The sequence below is a fragment of the Varanus komodoensis genome, unplaced genomic scaffold (assembly GCF_004798865.1).
Source record: "Varanus komodoensis strain SLA01 unplaced genomic scaffold, ASM479886v1 scaffold13_1, whole genome shotgun sequence".
NCBI lineage: Eukaryota > Metazoa > Chordata > Lepidosauria > Squamata > Varanidae > Varanus > Varanus komodoensis.
This window is the reverse complement of record NW_025335408.1, coordinates 8,306,601-8,332,895: the sequence shown is the minus strand read 5'-3', so window position 1 is coordinate 8,332,895 and position 26,295 is coordinate 8,306,601. Positions and strand designations below refer to the sequence as shown.

Sequence of the window (26,295 nt, the reverse complement as noted above, 5' to 3'; positions counted from 1 at the left end):
TATCAATCAACATGTTTTCATGTAATTTATTCAAGGCAAATAGCAGCTCCTAGGGCTAGTGAACCGCAGCACTGTCCCAGTGATTTTGATTAAGGAATGATGTGCACGGCTTAGGTGAGAAATGAAAAATGCAGACTACTGTTGATAAAGATGTAACTGAAACAGGAAATAGAACTGAGAGGCCAATACTGGAGACAGATACTTCATACTAACTAGCCATTATACACTTGTTAAAAACTCTAATGAGCATTTCACAACACTATCAGTTGATGAACTTATAAATATGCCAATTTAGTTTACTGTTTCTGCAAAAATGCCTGTATAGCTTTGTTCGACTAATCCACATTCTTCCCACTGAATCAAGAATGTAAATTAAGACAAAATGATTCTTTTTCAATTTCATGCTGAAGTAGCTCAAGTTAGTGGATGTAATTTCTCCTAACAAGAAAAATTTATCACTGTACAGCTCACTCAGTTACCTCTTATAGTGAGTTGCAATCTACATTTATGGAAGTGAAAGGATAAAGGGATTGATAGATGTGGCAAAGGAACAGATCTTTTAAGTATTCTAGAAAAAGCAACTACAATTAAATTACTTTCAAATATTTAAATCTCAAGATGCATTGCATCATCAACTCAATTCAATTAAATGATGTAATCTGTGTTCATATGAAGCCATGTTCTGGTAATTGTGTGTACTCCTTGAAGAAAGCAACAAAGGTTACAGAAATAAGGAAAATTTTCATTACTTAGACCCTATACTGTGCATGCTTATGTGGGAATAAGTTCTAAAACTTCCAAAGGATTTACTAATTTATATGTCATGTATTTTCAAATTAGAAAGATCATCAATCTCTCTCTATCACAAGCATGTGCATGCACATGCACAAACACACACTCACTGTTAAGGAATTTAGTTTCTTTCATTTTTTGTTTCTTTTGTTTATTTAATAGATAATTCTCCCACTCTCTTTTAGGATTAAATAAAAGCAAAATGCACACATATATACTGTCCAATTTACGTATCTGCGATGGAAGTATTTCTTGGAAACCAAATCTGAAGCTACTCATTACAATGGTTAACCAAGTGATGACCTCAATATGGAGAGATTCTTGTGTAATACATAGAGCTTTTCCCCTTTCTTTCTGGTAAAAAGTGGTCAAGCTCAGTCGGACATGAACAGTGTAATGGTGGAAGCAATCTCATTTTCTGCCATTTTTGTGGTGGGAAAAAAGATCTTAAGAACAATTTTCATAGGTAGTTTAGGCCAGGAATCTGATCTCTGTTACTTTTTTCTTGTACATGTTATGCAGGCAACACTGTGCACAATACACTACAGGTCAGCTGCAGTCTATTGGGGATTATTACATCTCAAGATTGAGCCACCCTGTTCAATATACAAGAGGTCACATCGCTTGTTTGGCTCTAAGGAACAGTCCTGGGATAACTGCAACTTACATGGTAATTAGGCTACAAGAAATAGCCATCACAAACTTTGCTACTGCATGTATTGGAAGAAATTTAGAAACTGAGCTTGAGTTTACGTATTAAATACTCTTCTATGCAAAAATATTTCCTGACATAAAAAACTAGTTATTGAGAGAGCAGGGGAATACTCTATTCAGGGAATACTTTTGCATAAAGGAATATTCAAACGAAATGGGTCTCCACATATGGTCTGAACTAGTAACGCCAAGACACAGATTTATCATTTCTTCTAGAACTATGGCTTGGTGGACAAATGCCACACTGTATTGCCAAGTTTTCCAATGAAAATTTACCAAGCTTTAATACTGACCAAGTATTAAGTTCAAACTTACCAAGCTTTAATAAATAATACAACATCTATATATTTTAATCCAAGCTTTCCCCTGAGCTTAGTAGTTTTTTCACCTATAGTAGTAGTTTTTTTCACATATAGTTTGTTTTAATTTTGGTTTTAAAGTTATTTCTGCGTCATTTATCTTAGGCTGTTCTATGACTTTGTGATTTGGGAAGGATGTTAATTTCATTAATATATTTTATTTTAAACTACAACTAAAAAGGAAGAGATAAACTATTCAAACTTGAATAAAGGTTTTAATTAAAGAACTACATGAAGCACTAGAAACGTAAGTGGAACTCTAAAGCTGCAATACTGTATACAGTCACTGAATATGATGTTTACTATTATTTCACAGTAAATGTGCAAAGATAGATTATAGCTAGTTTTATCTATTTATCTGTACATGTGCATAGGATTGCACTGAATGGGAATTAATGTGGAAGCAGATCTTTTCATGATCCGTGCTGCTGTTAGGAAGAGGATAGGGAATTTTATTTAGGATGAGCAGTCTACAGACCAGCAATAGGCTGCAAGCAGCCCTCTTTGCCAAATAACCAAAACACACAGTGGCAAAAATCAGTGTATTGCTATTGAATGACAGTGGCACCTTACCACAGCATGTCTTCAAGCTACATTTGACCTTTGTAACTCTCTAAAGCGATATACCACCAAAATGTAATGGCAAACTGTATATTTTTTGCCTCCACTGATTTTGACAAAGATGGCTGGACTTTGGCTTATGGAAGATCCAGGAGTCAAAAGTCCCTCTCTGACCCCCATCAACCCACACATACATAATTTGCCTATGCCTGCTAGACACATAATTGTTATTACAAAAGTTAGCAGTGGGTGGGGACAGATGGCAGGAAAATAGGACACGTGCACATTTATTATTTGTGCAGAAGAAGATGGAACTCGTCTTGGTTTGAATCTCTCACTTTAACTTCACATAAGTTATCATTTGCTATGGCATGGGTCAAACTATGGCCCGTGGACTGCATATGGCCCACCATGCTCATTTATCCGGCCCGCCTCAGAGCTTTTAGACTTGCTTGGAGAAAACAATCTCTGAGCAAGTCCTAAAACTCTGAGCCAGTGCAGGTGTTCTTTGAAACTGAGCAGGGAGCCGGCACATGTGCCTAATTGTAAAAGCTCAACTGCACATGCGCCAACTCCCCCCCCCCCCGCCATTACATGCATATACAGAGAAGCAATACGGAGCAGGAAACAGAAGAGAGGAGGGCAGAAGAGAGAGATGAAGACACTAAAAAAGGATTGAAGGTAAGAAAAATATAACTTTTTAAATCTATTTTTAATTATGTGAGCCATGTCCCTGGGCTGTGGGCCAAACCATGGCTGCCTTGTTGAGCCTGGGGGCAGCCATTCAATGGCGACAGTGGCTTGCCCATCGAATGCAGCCCCTGGGCTTGGCAAGGTGGCCGCAGCTTGCGGCAGAGGTATGGGAGCTGCAGCCTTCTATAGGCAAGCTGCCACTCCTCTTGAGCGGCTGTTCCCGGGCTCAGCGAGGTAGCCACGGCTTGCCCAGAGAAGGCTCTTCCCCACCTCATCTTGGGCTTGTGCTGCAGCCTGAAAGAGTGGAGCAAACATTTTTTTAATTTTTAAATTATTTTTAAATTTTAATTAATGTTTAATGCTGTCCATGGGGTTACAATGGGTCGGACACCACTTCGCGACTAACAACAACAACAACACAATTTTTAATGTGCAGTGTGCATACGAATTTGTTCATATTTTTTTCAAACTATAGTCTGCCCCCACAACCGTCTGAGGGACAGTGAACTGACTCCCTGTTTAAAAATTTTGAGGATCCCTGGCATAATGTCATCAGTGTATTTGAACATTTGTGCGATTACTGGAATTCAGCAACTATAGGATTTAAGTTTAAGAAGAACAGGAGAGGCAGAAAGGGAGGCAGAGTTGTGCTATATGTTAAACGCATGTATTTCTGCACAGAAATACAGTGGTGCCTCAGCTCACCAAATCGGGTCATGAACAGAAATTTCAGAAAAATGTTGCCTCAGGTCACGAACTCCACATCGGGTGACGATTGCGGTCGTGCCTGTCTTCCCTGCACAAGTGCGACTGCAGGGGAGACAGATGCGATCGCAGTCCTGCTCAGGGGGTGGGAGATGGCCGCAATTGTGGTCATGCTCATGCAGGGAAGATGGGTGCGATTGCAATCATGCTTGAGTGGTGGTGGCCGTGATCACAGTTGAGCTCGTGCAGAGAAGACAGGCGCAATCGTGGTCATGCTCGGGGGGGGGGGGGGGGGGGGAAGATGGCCACAACTGCAGTTGCACTCATGTGGGAAGACGAGTGCGATGGCAGTCATGCTGGGGAGGGGGGATGGCCGTGATATTTGTTGTTCTTTGTGGCTTTGTTTCAAATTTTTGTGATTAAAAAACAGTTACAGAATGGATTAACCTTATTTACATTGAACCTTATGGGAAAATTTGACTTGGCTCATGACCAATCTGGATTGTGACCAGAGTCGTGGAACAGATTAAGTTCATGAGCCAAGGTATGACTGTACAGAAGAATGAGTTTAGTAGTCCCATCAAGGCATCTGGATTAAAATCAATGGAGTAAATAAAGAATAAAAGGAACATGGTGGTCCATCTACTACTGAACATCCAGTCAAGGAGAAGGTGCAAGTGGAACTTTTGAAAAGCTAATTGCTAATGTTTCAAGGAAGCATGATGTAGTAGTAATGGGGAACTTCCATTTCCCCTAGAGATTAATTCTGCCAAACATGGACCCTCCAAGAAATCCCTTGCTCATGCTAACTTCTTCCTACTGAAAATGAAGGAGGAAATTAAAGGATCAGATATCCTTCACTTGATTCTAATCAACAAGGACCTAGCAGATAAAGTGGGAGTTATGATAACTCTGGGGGGTGGGAATGGACCATGTTATACTTGAATTCTTGATTCTGAAAGAAGCAAAATGTAGCCAAACATATACCTTGGGTTTTAGGAAAGCCAATTTGAATAAATACAGAAGAATTATAATTAATGAGAAAAGGAGTCCAAGAGGGGCGGGGATTTTTTTAAAGGAAAATTTAAAGGCTTAATTACAAATAATTCCAACAAACAAAACAGATAACTAAAGATGCCTATGTGGCTTCACAAAAGGCTCAGGGGTGATATGAAAATGAAAAAGGATGCATGCAGGAAATTGATGGAAGGCCAGACCACAAAGGGAGAATACAGGCAAGTAGCAAGGAATTGCAGGGGTGACATCAGGGAGGTATGAACTGAGGTTTGTAAGGAAGGCTAGAAGCCACCACAAAAGGTCTTCTTCAGATACATACATAGTTAAAAAAAAAAGAGGATGGAAAAGGTGGTTCAACTATTCAATAAGGGACAAAGGCAGCCTTAATAAGGACAAATACAAATTCTTACACCTAGGAATAGGAAACCAAACACACAGTTACAAGACTGGAGCTACTTGCTTCAACAATACTGCAGGTTAGAAGAACTGTTGTAAATCACAAGCTGAATATGCATAAAAATGTGATATGGGTGAAAAAAGCTATTATTTTGGGCTACATTAATAGAAATAATACTTCTAAATCTGGTGAAGTACTTGTGAGGTCTCATCTTGACAAATGCATCCCGTTCTGGGCACCACTGTTTAAGAAAAATGCAAACTGGAAAAGGTATTTCAGAAGAAAGCAATGAAGATCTTCAGCATTCTGGAAACTAAGTTCTATGAGACGAGACTGAAAGAATTGGGCATGTTTTTCCTTGAGAAGATTGAGACAAGATATGATAGCACTCTTCAAGTACTTGTCTTCAAGGGTTCAAGCACATTCTTCAAGGTTATCACAGGTAGAAGGGCCAGAATCTTTTCTCAACCATGAAGAAATGTAGGATACATAATAATGTGGTTAACATAAAGAAAGCCAGATCCTGGTTGAACATCAGGAAAACACTATTCGATTGTTAAAGCAATAAAACAATGGTACCAGTTACTTAGGGAGGTTGGGAACTCTCCCACGCTGCAGGTATTCAAAATGCAGCTGGACAGCCATCTGTTCAGGATGCTTTAACCTAGAATCTTGCATTAAGTAGGTGGTTGAACCTGAAGATCTTATTGGCTACAACTTTACCAATCTATAATTATATGAATATAAGCTTCTAATCCCAGTGACTTCTGAGATTCCTATGCCCCGCTGGGTTATTTATTTATTTACTATTAAAAGCTTTTCTAACCTGTCCACCACTAGTGTCTGGGGACAGCTTACAACGAAAACAAATAAGATAAACAAAGCAACACAGCATCCAATGAAGATAATAAAACCCCAGCTAAAATCACCTAAACATTAAAAGGCCCGCATTTCAATTGGCAGCCATTGCAATTGATAAAGGACCAGCGTTATATTTGAGTACCTGCTGCTCCCTGTCAACACCTTGGCAGCTCTATTCTGAACCAAATGAAATAACCGGACTGTATTCAAGGGCAGCCCCACTTCGAGCGTGTTGCAGTAATCCAATTGGGAAGTTACCAAAGCATGGGTCACCATTGCCAGGCAGTGTTCATCCAGGTAAGGGCGCAGTTCATGGATCACCCAAAGCTGAAAGAAATCACTCCTCACCACTGCTGTCACCTGAGACTGTAGGGGCAGCTCTGGGTTGAAGAGCACTCCCAAACTGTGAATCCTATTCTTTAGGGGGTGTGCAACCGCATCCAGGACAGGGCTATAATTACTTACCTGGAAGGCCAAACCACCTACTAACAGGACCTCTGTCTTGTCTAGATTGAGCCTCAATTTATTGGCCCTCATCCAACCAAGTACCCCAGTCGTGTTGAATGCCCTGGTTATTTTTCCATTCCACAAATCAACCAGGGCGTTGACAGGAGCACCAGCCTTATCACCCGGGAAATCCCCCAGAGTCCTCAGGAATCCATTTTCAAAGGTAGCCACACTTGCACTGCAGTAATCCAAATGAGAGGTTACCAGAGCATTGATAACTGTAGCTAGGCTATTTCTGACAAGATAGGGTCATAGCTGGTATATCAGCTTCAAGTGATAACAGATGCTCTGTGCCAGGGCCCTCAAGTGACAACTCTGCCTTCTACCTCAAGTGACAACTCCGAGTCCAGGAGCATCTCTTTTCTTTTAGGGGGAGTGCAACCCTATCCAGACTGAGTATCACCCAACTGGACAGATGAACCACCCACTAACAGCACTTCCATCTTGTCTGGATTGAGTCTCAGTTTGTTGGCCCTCATCCAATACATTACCATGCTCAGATACTGATTCAGAATGGTCACTGCCAGCATATAAATGGAAAGAACTAGGAAGTAATTGGTACCAGATTCATCTAGATACACAAGGTTCCATTAGAAACATCTTTTTTATTATGATATACCTTCCAATGGAGGCTGCTTTAAACATTATTAAAATATGTAGATAGATCTCTGTGTAAGAACAATTGCCCATTACTTCTTTTATCTCTGGATATAGTAAACACCCATAATGCACAAACAAACACACAAAAAGCATTGCAAACAGTATGTCTTTCCCACCACTACACCTACCAAAATGCTTTCTTTTAGAAACAACTATACAAGATAGGATAGTCCTGCTTTCTTTTTATCTGATTGCTCAATTTTAAGACATTGTTTTACTGCTCTTTGCACATGCTACTCTCTCACACAGAGGTCAAATCAAAGCAGCCCCTAAAAATAGGTTGGTAAAAATCTAGTAAACCAGTGCGCACATCTAAGGTTTCAAGAGTACCTTGGAGGAAAAAAATGATTTATTTCATAGTTATAACCTGGTATTACACGTCTCAAAGCACTCTTGGTGGTAGGGGCCAGCAAGTATGTAGCACTGTAACTGTGACCTTACTCAACACTCTTTTGCACTTTCCTCAGTAGTATTAGCAAGGCCTGCTAGGCTGAGATCTTTATTTGATCTAGGGTACTTTATTTAACTTATATTTCTTGGGTTCCATGTACATTTGACAGGGTGAATGTTAACTGGCTTGTTATTGCTTAGAAGTCTTTCCTTTTGCCATAAAAAACCGATAATGATAAGAGAAAGAAAAGAAAACCTTGGTAAACACAAGATTAAATATCATAAAATGAATAAAAGTTGAAAACAAGGAAACTTTTCTCTTAGATGCATAATGTATAACTCTCTGGTATAAAGTATGATCTTTGCTTAAATGTACAGAAGAAATATATGACAATGTGTCAATGCAAAAGCTTTTACCAACTTTCTCTCTCACCATCTCTTAATCTACCTAACAATCACTCATAAGGTGCTTTTGCTGAACCAGTCTATTAAACTTATAAGAATTACATAAGTTTTGTATATATACATGCTGTTAAATATGGTCAATACCTGATTCAAAATTATACCAAGTTCTTTAGAACAAAATATTTTTCTTTATAATTCAACAGGTTTGGAACATTCATTAACTGGATCAGGACATTATCTTGGTAATAATGATTCCCTACTAAGGAGACCTATACTTGGAAATATTAACACATGTATCATTTTTAAACACAATGATTTGCATCACAAAACCCTCAAGTTGCAAGACCTGAAGATGAGACCTTACAAGAAGTGGCAGTTTAGGTGACATACTCAAAATGGCTTAGGACCAGGATACCTGAAGGAACGTCTCCTTTCTTATATGCCCTCACACCCCTTAAGATCTGTGGGAGAAGCCCTGCTCCAGGAACCCTCTCTAAAAGAGGTAAAAAGGTCATCAACTTGGAGTAGGGCCTTCTCTGCGGTGGCGCCCAGACTCTGGAATGTACTTCCCAGAGAGGTATGCCTGGTACCGAGCCGATACTCTCTTTGGTCAAACTCTTTTTATGGTAGTTTAAAGTTAATAGTTTTTAACGTTTAGTCACTTTGGTTTTGTTTTGTGATTTACTATTTATTTTTTTGTTTTATACACTGTTTTGTTTTTAATTCACTTATTGGAAATTGTTGTCTTTTAAATTGTCCTTTTAAAGCATTGTAAGCCGTCCTGAGATTTTATAAAATACAATGAAATATAAAAGCTTTTAATAATAAACAAATAAATAAATTTGAGCCCAGAAGCCTGCAGTTATTAATAGCTGTATTCACACATAATGACAAGCCATGGTGGAAACTGTACAGGCACGGCTTGTTATGTGTGAATTCAGCATGGGCTCCCTGTGCCATGGGTGAGTCTGCTGATGCCATCTCTGTGCCTGGCTACATGGGTCAGCACATGGCACTGTGTGCAAGTCCTATGCATGGGGGGGGGTGCATGGGGAGGGGTAGAGGTGGGTGCATGGATGGATATATTTATGCATAGGTGTCTGACAACAGCAAGGAGCAGTCCTGTGCTGCTACTCCAGAGCAACAGTTCTACTTTAGCAAGCAAGCAGTTGCTTCACTGAGCAGCCCCTGCCCCCACAGCAACAGCAGCTGGCTGTGACCATGTCCAGGAGACTTTGTGGGGTAATAAAGGAGAGGCAAGTGAGGCAGACAGGAGTGGTGCATCCTGGGATATATCTCTAGTCATGGAGGGTGATGGGATATGTGCTGCCAATTGGACGGAAGATGGAAGAACATGGAAACAATGCATGCACAGAAACTGCAGGACCCAAGATAAGATACCGTATCATGTGGTCACTGCACAGCATTGTTTAGCATTACATGTGAACACACTCAGTGAATCACATTTGTAGTGGTAAACATAAATCTGCTTTTGCCTGTCCCATTGGATCTTAGGATCTACAGGGTCCAGGGAAAAGTCAATCAATATTCAGAATACTTGAAAGAAGGTACAGCCAGGACTTCACAGAATTTGAGTTCTAGTCTGCTGGAATTAAAATGAGCCAACATCAAAGCAGAGGTGAGTTCCTAGACCATCCAGATGGCAACAGCAGTAGTCAGATATCTATATAATTATTACTGATCCTAGAAAGGTAACCTCTACTAATCGGGAAGCTGGAACCTCCTATTGCACTGGTAAGTAAAATGGTCCACACAGAACAGTAAAATAGCATATTTTCAGAAAGAAAAATAGATAGTGAGGTAAGTATTATTTACATTTGGTTGGACCCATCGACTCCCAGTGATTCCCTAAATTCTCATTAATTACAATATGTCTTGAATTGATTATGTCTTGTAGGATCCTTGACTACATCTAGATCCTATCCACTGTTGACCATACACAATTTTGCATTTGTGAATATATTTCAATTTGCTGCTGGTATGCAAATAAAAATGCAAATGCTGAAAGAAACACTTTGCTATTATGTCTGGGCAGTAATATAGAATCACAATACACAGAAAATCTAAAGTATTGTATAAAATGGACTTAAACCAAACAAGTGTTCCCAAAATTAGCATGAGTTACAAAATGGCATATTAAACAATCATAACTGTTTATGAGATTATTTTTCAAGGAACATTTCCAAAGCTTGTTGAGAAATACCTGTGTTTAAATCCCATTATTGAAGGTTTTGTTGTTGTATTTTTAGACCAGGGTAACAAATGTAGGCCTTTAGAACTATTTTTGAGTAGAATGCTTTTTTTAAACTTCTAAATGTCAAATATGTTCCTTTTGGACTGTCCACAGAGTCATTTCTTGGTGACATTTCAAGATTGCTAGTGCTCTACTTTGACCAGAAGAAGGTAGGCCAGAGCAATAATCTTTCTGGAGACTTTTTTTTAGGAATGACCCTTTCCCCAGGTCTAGACAAAAGACTCTCATTAAGCCAAAAGGAATTACTTAAATTTGGAAGCTAATAACCAGAAAAATCATTATCAATAGTAGTCTTTAATTTCTTCCTTTCTGTGTTCAACATAATGTAAGCAATTTTACCAAGAGCCATAAACTTGCATATAAAAGGAAAACGTAAGAAACAGGACTTCAGGAAATAATCTGCAATTTCTTTCCTTCCCTCCAGGTAACTTCCAATCTATTCAGACTGGGAATACTAGAATGTCACTACAGTAATCCAAAGAAAGATAATTCACCTGAAGGGCAGTATTAGGAATGGGAACATATACAGGGTCTATCCCAATGCTCTGTGGGTGTCACCTTTAGACTGATAAATTGGCCACAAAAGCCTAAAAAGGGCTCTTAGGATTGCAAATTCTGTCTGAATAGCGGTCCAACTGGAAACCTAGTCCTACATCCCCTTCTTTCCTTTTACTGTACATGCAAGAGCTTGAGAGACCATTTATTTGGGTCAAACTGCTGCTGACTGAACCACCTTACCTCCTAAATGTCAATAACCCTTATGCATGTCAACACAAGGATGACAGATAGCCCTGTTTCCAAGTTAACTGATGATTATGTGATGACTTCAGCATTGTGAGGAAGACATTGCTCTATCATGCTTATTCCCATAAATCACCAGTGTAACATTGTCAGTATCTCTCTCTCCTGAAATTGCAACAGCATGGAGCTGATGAACTGCTTGTATTCCTAGAAGATTAATATGCAGGTCCAACTCTTCCAATGGTGACATGCTCAAGACTGTTTGCAATTATAGTGTAGTTCCCCAATTCCAGTTGGTCAAGTGAACGAAAGAGTGAAACTTTCTAGTTCTGCCATCCAACAACCAATCTTGATCCTGTAGTAATCTTCCCACTAAGTGAAGGATTCTATCACCTAAGATGTCTATTAGACAGAGTAACTACAACTTAGGGTAATCAATGGAAATGGAAGTAAGAACCAGTAGGTAAGCACCTATGCATACCACCAGTAACCCCAGTAGTCTGGAATGACCTTTGATAAACCCTGAAAATGCCATGTTGGATTTATGAGCTCAGTTTAATTTCTCTGTCCAGTGAACAAAATTCTACAATGTTTTGTTTCCATAGTGACACAAATGCCAGAGGCATTTCACTGTTTTTATTTCTTGCTTTGCTCATAGTTTCTCAGGTTCTACAGCTCTGAGCAAAACAGGTTGCTTACTTGTAGCTGTTTTGGAAGGGTCATCTGTGTTTTCACATATATGAGTTCTGCACCAACACAATGCAACATTCAGAACTTAGCAATCTTGTCCCCAACACTTAATAAGCATGCTTAAGAGCATGTTTATCTACTGTCTATCTCTTCAGTCCTTAATACAGAGATGGGGCTTATCTTTTGCACATTACAGATAGAATGACATATAATTTGTCCAATTCTGAGGAGGTGGCGAGGCAAAGGGGTGCAGATGATACTGCAGTTTTAAGGTTACCTAGTGAAGATGCTCAGACACTGTGTGAAAACCAGCACACCCTGGAAAAGGATGAAGATATTTCAGAGATGTGGGGGACAATACTGAAGGGGAGTTCCTTGATCCTGTAAGAAGATGACGGGTGACACAAATGGACCTATTTCAAAGTGTGTGGCATTCCTGCCATCCAGCCCTCAAGCAGCAGGAGCCACCCTGAGAGTGGAGTCTGAAAAAGAGAGGGATATTTCAGTTGGGCTCCAACTCTACACATGGGCAGGTGCTTCTTCCACATCTTGGTGAGATTATTACTTTGATTAATGTTGTTTTATAAGCTGTTAAGCTCTAGATGACTGTGCTTCTAAGCTGTCATTTAAGTATCCTGCAAGGGGGGGGCACACCTGCTCCCAACTCTTAATAGAACACAGAAATAGCTATATATGAAGGAACAAAATAAGAAGTCAAAATGTTAATTCACTCTGGGCAGTGTTATGGGACAGAAAATCTTCCCAAAAGGCAAAAATTTCCAACACTGCATTTTTTCATGGAAAATTTTCCACACCATACACAGACAATCTCTTTCTGTGCACAATACAATTGACACCTGGCTGGGTCTAAACTAGACATATATATCATGGAATTGCCCTCTATTGCTAACATTATCCAATAACAAACAGAAAAGAAACTAAAAGAAAGACTGTGAGTACAGTTTGTTTCACTGAAAAATGTAAGAGCTGTGTGCTAGATTAGCCCAAGGGATCACCTAGTCCAGCATTGTGGGTTTGCACAAGATGGACATGAGTGCAAGAGCTCCTTCAGCCCAAGTTCTGCAGCCTGTGCCCACAGACTCATCATCCATCCTTTAGTGGAAAGAAAACATTCAACTAGTTGTTATGAATCAACTTGAAATAGAACTGAGAGGCAGTGCATAGAGTGAAGCTGAAGGTGCTGCAGTTACTTCAACCCCCCCCCCCAAAAACCCCAACTGTTAGTATAAGATATAAGATCTCTGGGTGTATATCCTAAAACAGTGGGTTCTTTCAGGTATTGTCATTTTTGTTAAGCATAAACAAACATCATAAGGAAGGATATGCTATTGTCCTTACATTGTTACACATTCTAATTAAGTAATTTCTATATAAAGTTTTGAATGTGATTGACTATACCATTTAAACCATACTGTGTGGTTAATTTAATATTTCCCTATGCAAGTATTTCAGTTCAAATATATTGTAGCTTTTGGAAAACTTTTGATACATTTGTAGTGAGCAAACATCAACAACAAATTACCTTTTTAGTTTTGTTTACTAAATATAAGCTATTTTGTAGACTAATTGAGGGAGAATATTTATTGGGAGAGTAAAAATGAGCCAAGCATTGTAAATCAGATGGGAAATTATCTACTGGTTTTTTTCCAGAAAACCCACATAACTGACAGTGGGTTCTATAGTCGGCCACTCAAAGAATTATAGCTAAAGGCAAGTAATCTATTTTTCTTCTCTGTGGTCTGTCTGAAGCCCCATATATTGGAGAGTAGCAATCAAGATAGGTGGTAAAAGCCAGAAAACTCTGGATAATTTAACTGAAAGAGGTATTTGCATAAGTCAAAACATTCAGTGTGTAATGTTCTTGTTTTTGTTTGTTTTTTATTTCATTTCTGTATTTTTTTGCAGCTGAGGCTTATGCTTGATGAAAGTGGGCTGTTGTGGTCAAATAGTGGCTCGACACAGTTCAGGGACAGATATTTCTCTCAGAAAAGCTGTGGAAGATATAATTTTTCCCAAACTGTAAACATGCATCTTTGTGGGAACCAAATACTGGGAACCGAGCCAGTTTATCAGAGTTTGAAAGCCAGGACCAAAACAGCACCAAGTTAATTGGTAGACCTTTCCTTGGGTCCTCATACTTTTTGAAAATGATGCCAGAAGATATGCCAAATGTCAACATAGAAGATTCATGCACACTCGCTACCTCTGAAAAGTGAAGACAATCTTTCACAACCTGATGCCCTATAGTTCTCATCAGCTCACCAAGATGGCGCTGTCTCTGGACACAGAGGTGACCGCCAATTTTAGACCGGTGGCCAACATCCCATTTTTAGGCAAGGTGTTAGAGCGGGTGGTGGCAGGACAACTCCAGGCACTCTTCAGCTGTGCAGAAGAAGCTACTCAAGGAAGGCTTTTTCAAAATCAAGGATTATCTGGACCCATTTCACTCTGGCTTCAGACCCAGTTATGGTACTGAATCTGCCTTGGTCACCCTGTACAATGACCTGTGCAGGGAGATGGAGAGGGGGAGTGCATCCCTGTTGCTTCTCCTGGACCTTTCAGTAGCTTTCGATACCATCGACCATGGTATCCTTCTGGATAGACTGGTCGGATTAGGAGTTGTAAGCTCTGCATGGCAGTGGTTCCGCTCCTACGTGGCCGACTGATTCCAGAAGGTGATGCTGGGGGACTATAGCTCTGCACCATGGCAGCTTTGCCATGGGGTTCCACTGGGCTCTATTTTGTCCCCCATGTTCTTCAACATCTACATGAAACTGCCGGGAGAGGTCATCAGGAGGTTTGGGCTGTGGAATCATCAGTATGCTGATGACACCCAGCTCTACCTCTCATTTACATCTACTCCAGGTGACGCAGTGGATGTACTGAACCGGTGCCTGGCCAAGGTAATGGGCTGGATGAAGGCTAATAAACTGAGCCTCAATCCAGATAAGACAGAAGTCCTGTTGGTGGGTGGATTGAGGTTTCAGGTAAGTGATTTTGACCTTGTCTTGGATGGGGTAGCACTCCCTCTATAGGACAGGGTCTGCAGCTTGGGAGTACTCCTCGACCTGGAGCTATTACTGGAAATCCAAGTGGCAGCAGAGGCAAGGAGTGCTTTCCTACAGCTTCAGCTGGTCCATCAGCTGCGTCCTTACCTGGACAACACTGCCTAGCAACGGTGATTCATGCTCTGGTAACCTCCCGGTTGGATTACTGTAACACACTCTACGTGGGGCTGCCCTTGAAAACGTTCCGGATACTTCAGCTGGTACAGAATAGAGTGGCCAGGTTGCCAATGGGGACTGGTTGTTATTCTCACATAACACCAGTCCTCTATCAGCTCCACTGGCTTCCAGTTGACATCCGGGCCCAATTCAAGGTGCTGGTTTTGACCTATTAAGCCATGATTGGCTTGGGACTGGGATACCTGAAGGAACATCTCCTTCCTTATATGCCCTCATGCCCCTTAAGATCTGCCAGAGAGGTCCTGCTCAAAGAACCCCCCCTGAAGGAGGTAAAAAGGGTATCTACTCAGAGGAGGGCCTTCTCTGTGGTGGTGTGCAGATTATGGAATGCACTCCCTGGAGAGGTGCGCCTGGCACCAAGTTTATATTCTTTTCAGCAGCAGGTTAAAACCTTTTTATTTAACTGGTATTTTAAAAACTAATTTAAATTTTAATGTTTTAAATTTACAACAGTCACTTTTATTTAACTTATTTAATTGTATTTTTGGTTGTTATTTATTGCTGTTTTATTGTTGTTGTTTTAATGATTGCAAGTCATCCCGAGATGCCATGCATAAGGGACAGCATACAAAAGTTTTAAATAAATAAATAGCCAATACCAGGAATTCTGAGAGTTGTAGCCAGAAATATTTTAAGGGTCCCAGCTGGGAAAGAATGGGCTAGGATAAAACACAGGTATGCCATTATCATGGTTCAAGCTGACACTACTTTTAAACAAAAAAGAAAAAGGCACATCTAGTGTGCTTAAGTGTACTGCCTTATCCCTGCAAAGGGTTAAGTGCTCACATGCTCTAGTTACATGCTCTATGCGGGGCTGCCTTTGAGAACTGTTCAGACATTTGAGCTGGTCCAGAATGCTGTAGACTAAGGTGGTCCATCATTTCATACCTTGAGGGCCCCATGAGGACTTCCACACAGAACCCAAGAGCCATGAATGACATTCCCATATTGTAAATTAAAATGTTTGCAATATATATTATTTAATGCCCAGCCGCCCCCTGAGATCAGCGGGAGAGGCCCTCCTCCGGGAGCCCTCAGTGAAGGAAATTAGGAGGGTGGTTACTCAGAGGAGGGCTTTCTCAGCGGTGGCGCCTAAGTTATGGAATGCGCTCCCCATAGAGGTCCGCCTGGCGCCGTCGTTATTTGTTTTTCGGTGCCAGGCGAAGACCTTTTTATTTAAGCAGCATTTTAAATGTTAATACTATTGAATTTTATTTGACCAGGGCGGCTTATTTTATTCTAATGTATAGATTTTAATTGTTATTGTCTTAATTTATTGTTGTGAGCCGCCCCGAGGCTTCGGCGAATGGGGCGGCATAAAAATGTTTTAATAAATAAATAATATATGTAACTGATATATTTAATTAGCTATTAATTAACCATATCTCATGCCATTAATAGATGCAAACTGAAAGTTTTGTGGACCTCTGCAGCCTGGTATACCCACTGTAGTCAGACCACTCATTGAACACGGCCTGTTACTGGGAAATTTGACTCCCTTGTTACAGCAAGGTCACAAGTTATTCACCTGGTTCCTGGCAGAATTCTTTATATAGCTTCTCCCACATTAAGTCTCCCCAATCCTTAAGATTTTCTGGGAGGCTCATCTTTTGAGAATACCACTATCGGAGACATTTTTTCAATAGAAGAGATGCCCTTTCTGATGGCTACTCTCACACTATGGCCCTCCTCCCAAGGAGGCTAGGTTTGCTCCCTCTCCATTATCCTTCTGATATGAGACAAAAACTGATATATTCTAGAAGGCCTTTTCCTGTAAGTGAGTCTGTGTGCTATGTTTTTAATTTGCAATACTATTTTATTGTATTTAAACACATTTTATAGTTTTAGCCTGTTTTAAATTGTTTTTATAAGCCAGCTCGAGTGCCATTTTTGGGAGAAAGGCAGGGTATAAATCCAATAAATAAATAAAACACATGCAAACAGATCAGAGAACGTTCAGTAGCCCACCTTGCAGAGATGATGGCCGTCAGAAAATCAACCATAAACATGAGCAATCATAGGTGGCATAAAGCCAGTGATTCAAAGGCTCTTCCAGTGAGTTGGATAACAAAAGAGTTTAGATATAAGGTCAGAGGTTTGATAAATTGCTTCACCAATTAGTAGAGTCTTCAGATCTGAGCAACAGTTGAAAGTGTAGTACATCAATACTGTGCATGAAAAAGCATTGAACCTGAAGCATTCTGCACACCTGGGGAAATAAGAAGAACGCAAATGAGGCCTATGTAGATGGCTTCTGTGCTGCCTCTGCTGCGTCAGGAAGAAAAGCTAAGAACAGATCTGTCATGCTGTCAATTTGTGGTGGAGGAGCCCAGGGTGGAGCATCTATACTCTGTCCAAGAAAAAAGGTCCAATGTGCCTGCTGGATGGTAGTAATCACACTTTTTCCATGTCCAAGTTCTAATTTGCGGCAAGTAGCAGCAGTATGTATATTTACATACATACACCAAAAACATATATACTAAACAAATTCCTTTCTTTTACACACTGTAAGTATTCACATACCAATCATAAATATTGTTTGTATAGCTAACTGACCATATTTAAAAGCCATATAAAAATCAATCCATTGATTTTGATATTACATCCAATCTTCCACAAGTCAACCAAATTTCTTCAAGTCCTTGTACCGTTTCATTCCATATCTGATCATACGGGCCTTCTCTGCGGTGGCGCCCCGTCTATGGAATGCGCTCCCCAGAGAGGTCCACCTTGCGCCGTCATTATATGTTTTTCGGTGCCAGGTTAAGACCTTTTTATTTAATCAATATTTTAATAAGTTTTAATATTGAATTTTATCATATTTTAATTGTAGCCAGTGTCATTAATTTATGTTAGATATTTTATTTTATTTGTGTAAGCCATCCTGAGGCTTTTGCAAAGGACAGCATACAAATACCCTAAACAAACAAACAAACAAACAAACAACTCTTTATGTTACTTTTTATTATTGTGCTATTTGCCACACTTTTGTTATCCACTCTATGCTGGTCAACATGTATTTTTCCACTTTTCAGCTGTCACCAATTTGGCTGCAATTAATGAGAAATCTTCCTGGTGTTTAAAGAAGCATCGAGTGATTATATTCTAAGTATTATAAAAGTACCGACTTTGGATAGATTACCACCTGCCAGATGCCTTTCTTTAGTTGCAGACTGCAGTAATCTCAGTGGGAGACTAGAAGTGGGGACATGAACCATAGCTGCTTGATTATAAGAATACAATCTGCCCTATCTTTCTTAATCTTTATGGTTTCTACTATTATTTAATGGAATGGGGGTTATGTAAAGGAACTGCTTCTCTCACCTGAAGACAAAGCCATCCTTCAATTTTCTCCTGCTGTCTTTCAAGCTTGCTGCAAAACCACTGGCCCTATTTTTTTCTGAAGACGGCAAAAGTATTTATCTGCCAAGTCATCATAACTGCTAGGTAGATTTCTTCCCACTAAATTGATGCCATTAAGTATGCACCAATCCCACAACTTCAGCATGAAGGAATGGAAAGTAATACAACAGCCATGTTTTACACAAATATCTGGATGGAGCAGACTATTGGACTTCAGCCATCAGCATAAGGAGTGCTGAACTTCTACTAGCGGATGAAACAATTGGTTTGAGAGCCCAAAACAAGATGGAATACATTCAAGAACCAATGCTGAAGAGACCACATCTTCAAACAAAGTGGGGGGAGTAACATGTTGAAATTATTCAGATCTAGGAACCTCTGAAACTGGACAGAGCAGTGGCCAGTAGCCAACCCAATAAAGGTTTAAGTTCTGTCAGAGAGTGGATATGCACAGATTATAATACAGTACTCATTTGTGTCCAGTGAGGCTATGATGCAAAGGCATCAAGTTCCAAAGTGCTGAAGTATACAGTCATGATATGTGGCCAATCATTTAAGAAATCCCTCACTCGTGTCTTTTAAGAACTTCCCTTTCAGAGTTTGGTAAGAACTGATTTACTCGCTTTAAGATGAGCTGAGGAGTTCAAACATGACTACATCTGGTAGAAACAAGACAGGAAAGAACTCAAAGCTCTTGAGACGCAAATAAATTGCTTTTATTTTCTTCCTATTAAGTTCTGAAACAATAGAAGGGGAAGACTGCTTCTCCTTGGATTTCTGCGGTTGATGGGCTGGTTCAAGAACTTTGCCCAATGTTGAGGGAAGTGTTTGGGAAAAGAGTTATGAAGTTCTTAGTACCAAAGCGTTTGACAAAGAGGCAGAGTCACAGGCATGTCAGAAGAGATTGCCATTATGCTCTAGGTCTGCTATAAAAACTGTAATAAATATAAGTCTGATGTCCACTAGAAGGTCAAAATTGGAGATATCATGTCTCCATTCACCATGCTGAACACTGCCCTTTACTCCCCTGACTTCAGGAAGGTGCTGAACTTTCAGGAAAAAAGCAATATCGGATCTGTCTCCACCACTTTCAGGATTAGGCCATTGACAATAAACAGTAAGACAGCTGGAGGATTGGAGAGAACACTGGTGCATTTGGTTGCTCCCTTTTTACCCCTTGTTTGTTCAGCAAATGTTTCACTAAGGCAGAAACATATTTTGACTGCAAAGAAAGGGCAGCCCTGAAATCTCAGAAAAGTGATGGAATTCTCTCTTCTGTGCATCATAGTAGGATATTAACGATTGTTAAATGTTGGGGGGGGGGGGGAGAAAGAAAAGAAAAAAGGGAAATGAACTTTCTAAACTTTATGCAGTTATATATAGAAGAGCTGTTCTGAAGCAAGTTCTCAAAAATCACACCCAAATTGTTCAACAAAATACAGCTAAGTGAAATCCAAGCCTACAAGGATCATGTATTTCACTAGTAGTCACTATCAACTTTCCTGTTGCTGGGGAATCTATGAGAACTGCTTCATATATGTTTGTACCAATCACAGGATGGAGCCTACCTTAAATGAGGAATGTGACAGGTAACAAGCAAATACATGAAAGAGAAGAATACAGAGTTTGAATAAGTTCAGAACTCATTAATCATATGTGTGTGTGGTCTTTGGCAGAATGTATGTTGTAGAAAATAATCCAATTAAACAAGTTCAATAAAAAGAAGGCTTAAAAATTTTTATTTGAGAAAACCTTTGCCTGAAATATAATCCAAATTATAGTAAGCTTAAAAATGATGATTTCAGGATCTATAGATAATTTCTAGTTAACTATAGACAAGTAGAAAGAAAAACATGTATAACCCAATGCAATTATTTAGCTTCCTGAAAAGTTGGTTTAAACATGAGTAGCCTAATTGTACTGGCAGCAATCCAACAATTAAAGGGCTTAAGATGGTCATCTGGACACATACTTCAGTGTCTAATGTATTCATTTTCTGGCACATTGATAGACCTAAGCCCTAGAGACTTTAATGGGACTTAATCCCAGGTAAATGTGCACCAGATTGCAGATTGAGGTTGCAATCCTATACATACTTACATGGGAACACACTGTATCACATCAGGGGGATTTACTTCTGAACAGATTTGCATAGGATTGGACTTAGTGTGGCTCTTGTATTGTTATTGTTGTTTTATTTCTATACCGCCCGATAGCTGAAGCTCTCTGGGCAATTAACAACAGCACCTGAAATAAAAATGTAATGTTAAAAATACAAATGACAGCAAAGGACGGCATATAAATATTCTAAATAAATAAATAAATAAAGCACTATAAAATTATACTACAAAATTAAAAACCAGATTGAAAATCAAATTTAAGCAAGTATAATAAATAGCATAAATTAAAATATAAGACCTGTTAGACAGGTGACATAATCCTCAAATATACAGTATATCATAGAAGTGAGTACACCCCTCACATTTTGTATATATTTTATTATATCTTTTCATGTGACAACCCTGAAGAAATGACACTTTGCTACAATGTAAAGTAGTGAGTGTACAGCTTGTGTAACAGTGTAAATTTGCTGTCCCCTCAAAATAACTCAACACACAGCCATTAATGTCTAAACTGCTGGCAACAAGAGTGAGTACACCCCTAAGTGAAACTGTCCAAATTGGGCATTATTAGCCATTTTCCTTCCCCGATGTCATGTGACTCATTAGTGTTACAAGGTCTCAGGTGTGAATGGGGAGCAGATGTGTTAAATTTGGTGTTATCGCTCTCACTCTCTCCTACTGGTTACTGGAAGTTCAACATGACACCTCATGGCAAAGACCTCTCTGAGGATCTGAAAAAAAGAATTGTTGCTCTACATAAAGATGGCCTAGGGTATAAGAAGATTGTCAAGACCCTGAAACTGAGCTGTAGCACGGTGGCCAAGACCATACAGTGGTTTAACAGGACAGGTTTCACTCAGAACAGGCCTCGTCATGGTCGACCAAAGAAGTTGAGTGCATGTGCTCAGCGTCATATCCAGAGGTTGGCTTTGGGAAATAGACATATGAGTGCTGCCAGCATTGCTGCAGAGGCTCAGCCTGTCAGTGCTTAGACCATACGCCGCACACTGCATCAAACTGGTCTGCAGGGCTGTCATCCCAGAAGGAAGCTTCTTCTAAAGATGATGCACAAGAAAGTCTGCAAATAGTTTGCTGAAGACAAGCAGACTAAGGACATGGATTAGTGGAATCATGCCTGTGGTCTGATGAGACCAAGATAAACTTATTTGGTTCAGGTGGTGTCAAGTGTGTGTGGTGACAACCAGGTGAGGAGTACAAAGACAAGTGTGTCTTGCCTACAGTCAGGCATGGTGGTGGGAGTGCCATGGTCTGGGGCTGCATGAGTGCCGCCAGCACTGGGGAGCTATAGTTCATTGAGGAAACCATGAATGCCAACATGCACTGTGACATACTGAAGCAGAGCATAATGCCCTCCCTTTGGAGACTGGGCCGCAGGGCAGTATTCCAACATGATAACGACCCCAAACACACCTCCAAGATGACCACTGCCTTGCTATAGAAGCTGAGGGTAAAGGTGATGGACTGGCCAAGCGTGTCTCCAGACCTAAACCCTATCGAGCATCTGTGGGGCATCCTGAAACAGAAGGTGGAGGAGCATGAGGTCTCTAACATCCACCAGCTCCATGATGTTGTCATGGAGGAGTGGAAGAGGACTCCAGTGCAACCTGTGAAGCTCTGGTGAATTCCATGCCCAAGAGGGTTAAGGCAGTGCTGGAAAATAATGGTGGCCACACAAAATATTGACACTTTGGGCCCAATTTGGACAGTTTCACTTAGGGGTGTACTCACTTTTCTTGTCAGCGGTTTAGACATTGATGGCTGTGTGTTGAGTTATTTTGAGGGGACAGCAAATTTACACTGTTATACAAGCTGTATACTCACTACTTTACATTGTAGCAAAGTGTCGTTTCTTCAGGGTTGTCACATGAAAGGATATAATAAAATATTTACAAAATGTGAGGAGTGTACTCACTTCTGTGATATACTGTACTATTTAGGCTGATTAAATACCTTTTCAAAGAGGATAGTCTTAAGTTGGTGCCTAGGGAAAGTAGAGTTGGTACCAGATGGGTCTCAGTGGGGAATCTGCTCCAAAACTGGGGGAGGGGGGTCTGCTATTGAGAAAGTCCTCCTCCTAGTTGTCACCAGTTTAGTTTTCCTTGCAGGAGGCCATCAAAGGCAGACCTCACATCTTGACTGCAGTGCCTAGGTAGACTGCAGATTGGAGGGATATTCCATCCAGTATTGTGGTCCCAATAACTATTATTAGTGAATAATCATGATACTCAAAGTGTCAACCACAAATGGAGTAATAAACAGGAGTACCCCATTTTGTCCTATCAGTTGAGTGCGCCATTGTTATCCATTTCAGAAGGGATTAAAGGATCTTAGGCTATGCTTAATTCAGCAAAAATGGATGTTTTCAACATTCCTTTGATAAAGATTTAATTACATAAGCCAATTGTTGGAGGAATAATGCTGCTAATGCTGTCTTCTTCATGTATTTTGGCAATGCCCAATAGCAGCTTCCTTTCAGGAGGAGGAGTCCTTTAATCTTTAATGATATACAGTACATGTTCTTTTTTAACTACCTATGCCCTATTGGAATTTAATGCAAGGTAAATGTAAATGGATTTTCCACGACCTTTTGACAACTAAAAGGTTAATACTACAATACTGGAATGATAAATGGCCACCCGCAATAACCCAATGGGAGGAGGATTTAATGAAACTTTTAATTTTTGAACAGGTGGTATTTACAAGTAAATTTATAACCTGAAAAATACATGGGCTGCCTTTGTTGGATATTATACATAATTATTAACAACCATTGTATATTTTGTTCTGTACATAGGAATATATAACATATCTAGGATTGATGTAATGGTTCTAGATCTTATTTTAAAATCATGTAATATTTTATTTTTGACTTTTCCCCCCAAGATTTTGTTCTGTTTTCTTTTGGAACACACAATAATAAAAAGGATTATGGTCCCAAGCCACTTAGGACTTTATAGGTTAAAACCAGCATCTTGAATTGGGCTTGCAAACATATGAGTAACCAATGCAAGCAGGGCACAACTGGTGTTATATGTTTGGAACTCCTGGTCCCAGTAATTAATCTGACTGCCACATTTTGCCCATGAAGCTTCTGGACAGTTCTCAAGGGCAACTCCACCTATAGTGCATTACAGTCTCTATCTTAGAGTTTAACAGAGCATAGATAATTGAAATCAGGCTACCCCTATCCAGATAAAGGTGAAGCTAGACCACAAGCCAAAACTTATAGGAGGCATACCATGCCACTGAGGTCATCCAATCCCCAAGTAACAAAGATGGCTCCAGAAGGACTCTCCTCCTGCCCCAAACAACAAACCTACTCTCTATGAGAAAAGCAACTTCATCCAGAACAGGTTAAACACCTCCTTCCAGTCAAAGGAACCATGCAAAAGCTACTAAAAGATCCAGGAGTGTCAACAGGTTCACATCCCTGTAACTCTCTCCCAACATAGGTCATCACATGGGGGACCAAAGCTGCTTCTGTGCCAAAAGCTAGTCTGAAACAGATCTAGATAACCAGTTTCCTCCAAGAGTGCCTGGAACTGTTTGGCTACCAATTCACTCAAGAAATTTGCCCATGAGGAGTTGTTTACCATCACCCTAATCTTTCTGGTTCAGATAGGATTCTTTCAATAGTGGTCTCACTATTGCCTGTTTCACTGCCATGGGACCACTCCCTCTTGTAAACAGGCACTGAGCAGCTCCCTGGCTCAGCTAGATGTTTCCTCCTGCTAGTTTTTTTTTAAAATAAGCCAAAAATGGCAAGTATCCAGTACAGATGTGGTCACACAAACCTGTGTTTATTAATACCTGCAAGCTATACCAATTGGAACTCATCCAAGAAAACCTGACCAGGCTGTGATCTGTGTACCTTGCCTGATTTAACTGCTATAACACTGGTGTTTAGGTCCCAGTGGATGTAAGAGAATTTGTCTTTAAGTTCCTAGGGAATGTATTACAGAAGGCTTCAGGCACTTCCAAGATTTTTTCTGGAACAGCATGCAATAGATCCTGGATTAACCTAAAAAGTGCCACTGGGCAACAAAGAAAGGATTGAATAAAGGCAATGAAATATTGTTTCTTTGCTGCCCTCACTGTCCCCAGATTTACCTGACTGTAGACCTGACTACAACTCCGCAATATATCATGGGGCTGTTCAAGTTCTAGAACAGAGAGAGCTCACAGGAGCTACTGGGTCAACTGTTCAGGGCATTTCTGCATTCTGTGAATCAACCAGGGCTTCACTAGGACCACCAACTATATCAGCTGCAACTCCACTTCCAACTCTCTGGATATCATCTGAAAACATTAGCCTTCATGGGTAGACCATCTTGTTAGTTTCCCTACATTACACTATCTGATCATGCCAAAAGAACTTAGTCATTTTGAATTCACTATCTCTTTGTCCACCTGAAAAGACCAGATCCAAAGTGTGCTCAACTACATATGCTAGTCTGATGGCATGTTGGGATAATCCAAGGTTGTCATGAAATCCATGACATCTTGAAAACGCCCAGATAGGATGCCTTCAGCACATATACTAATGTCCTAAGCACCAACAGCCTGGGAGACTTTAACATCACAATCAAGACAGCCTTTGTCAGCTCAGATAGGAAGACTGTTGGATCATGGGGTAGTGGTATACCATCAGAAACCTCAGTTTGTCTTAATGATCCAACACAAGATGCAAGCACTTTCTAGTCCAGGAGTCAGATGGACAGGGGGCCGGGAGGGGGGGGGAGGGGGGGGGGGGGGGGGAGGGGGAGGGAGAAATTTCTAAAGACTGGGGTGGCCAGACTTGTTCAACAGAAGAGGCACATATGGTAAATATCAGATGTCTGAGAGCCACAAGCAGGGGCCTGCGGGGGGAGGCAAGCTGCAAAATAAACTCAAAGAGCTGCATGCAGCTCATGAGCCTTGGTTTGGCCACCCCTGCTATAGACCAGGACAATCTCCCTTCCCCAGCTTACACCGATACTGTAACAAAAGTGGACATAGTTAGCAGAGACCAACTCCTGTTCATCTACCCAGAGATTGGTTAAACAAGCCAGATCAGGTGCCTCACCCACTATTAAATGATAGATGAAGGAAGTGTTACCATCCTGAGCTGACATTCAGAAGTAGCAAGCAGAAACCAAAGGGCAGGCTGATAGAAAATAAAGAAAATAAAAATACAGAACAATTTCCCACAACTGTGCAGCTATTTCTTTGTACTACAGAAGATTTTGCATGTATTCATCAATGTGAAACACACATACACACCTCATAGCAAGTTGTTTTAGGCTCTGGAAGGGCATTCTAAAGCAGTTCATGATTCAACATGAATATCTCATGCTGAAAAAAAAAAATGAAGTCAACCTCTTTCACTCAACATCCTTAAATTTCTTCTAATCCCTCCTTGCCAAATGTGCATCTGATTTAATGATATGCTTATGCTTGAAGTATAGTATACCTGTACTTCTGCAAAGTTTAAAGGATGCGCAAATTAAATGTCGTAAGTTTTGATATACTGTCCTTATTTGTATTATTAAAACAATTCATTGCTCAGTTTCAGTATCAATTCCCAGTTTTTAATTTCTCTAGAGAGCGGTTGCAAGAATACATAATAACATATAAAATCTACTTCAGATTAAAGAGCAATTGATAATACACTATAAAGTTAAATCCAAAATTTTCTTACATGACTGATTAAATCACTGAAGTAAAGAACTAATGTTGAATACCAAATATCATATAGTTTTTAAGTATCCAGATG

At 40.1% G+C, this 26,295-nt stretch overlaps 1 protein-coding gene across 12 annotated transcripts in view; it reads right to left on the bottom strand.

Moving 5' to 3' along the window:
• FOXP2 (forkhead box P2) overlaps window positions 1-26,295 on the bottom strand; it is a 502,958-nt gene that overhangs the window by 176,634 nt on the left and 300,029 nt on the right. For 2 of the 12 annotated variants that reach the window (XM_044423018.1, XM_044423010.1), the window contains exon 1: window positions 20,497-20,580. The exons of the other annotated variants lie outside the window; for them this stretch is intronic. The gene's annotated coding sequence lies outside the window, so the exon portion shown is untranslated. Of the gene's footprint in view, window positions 1-20,496; window positions 20,581-26,295 lie in introns of those variants that run through there. 12 annotated transcript variants of the gene reach the window in all.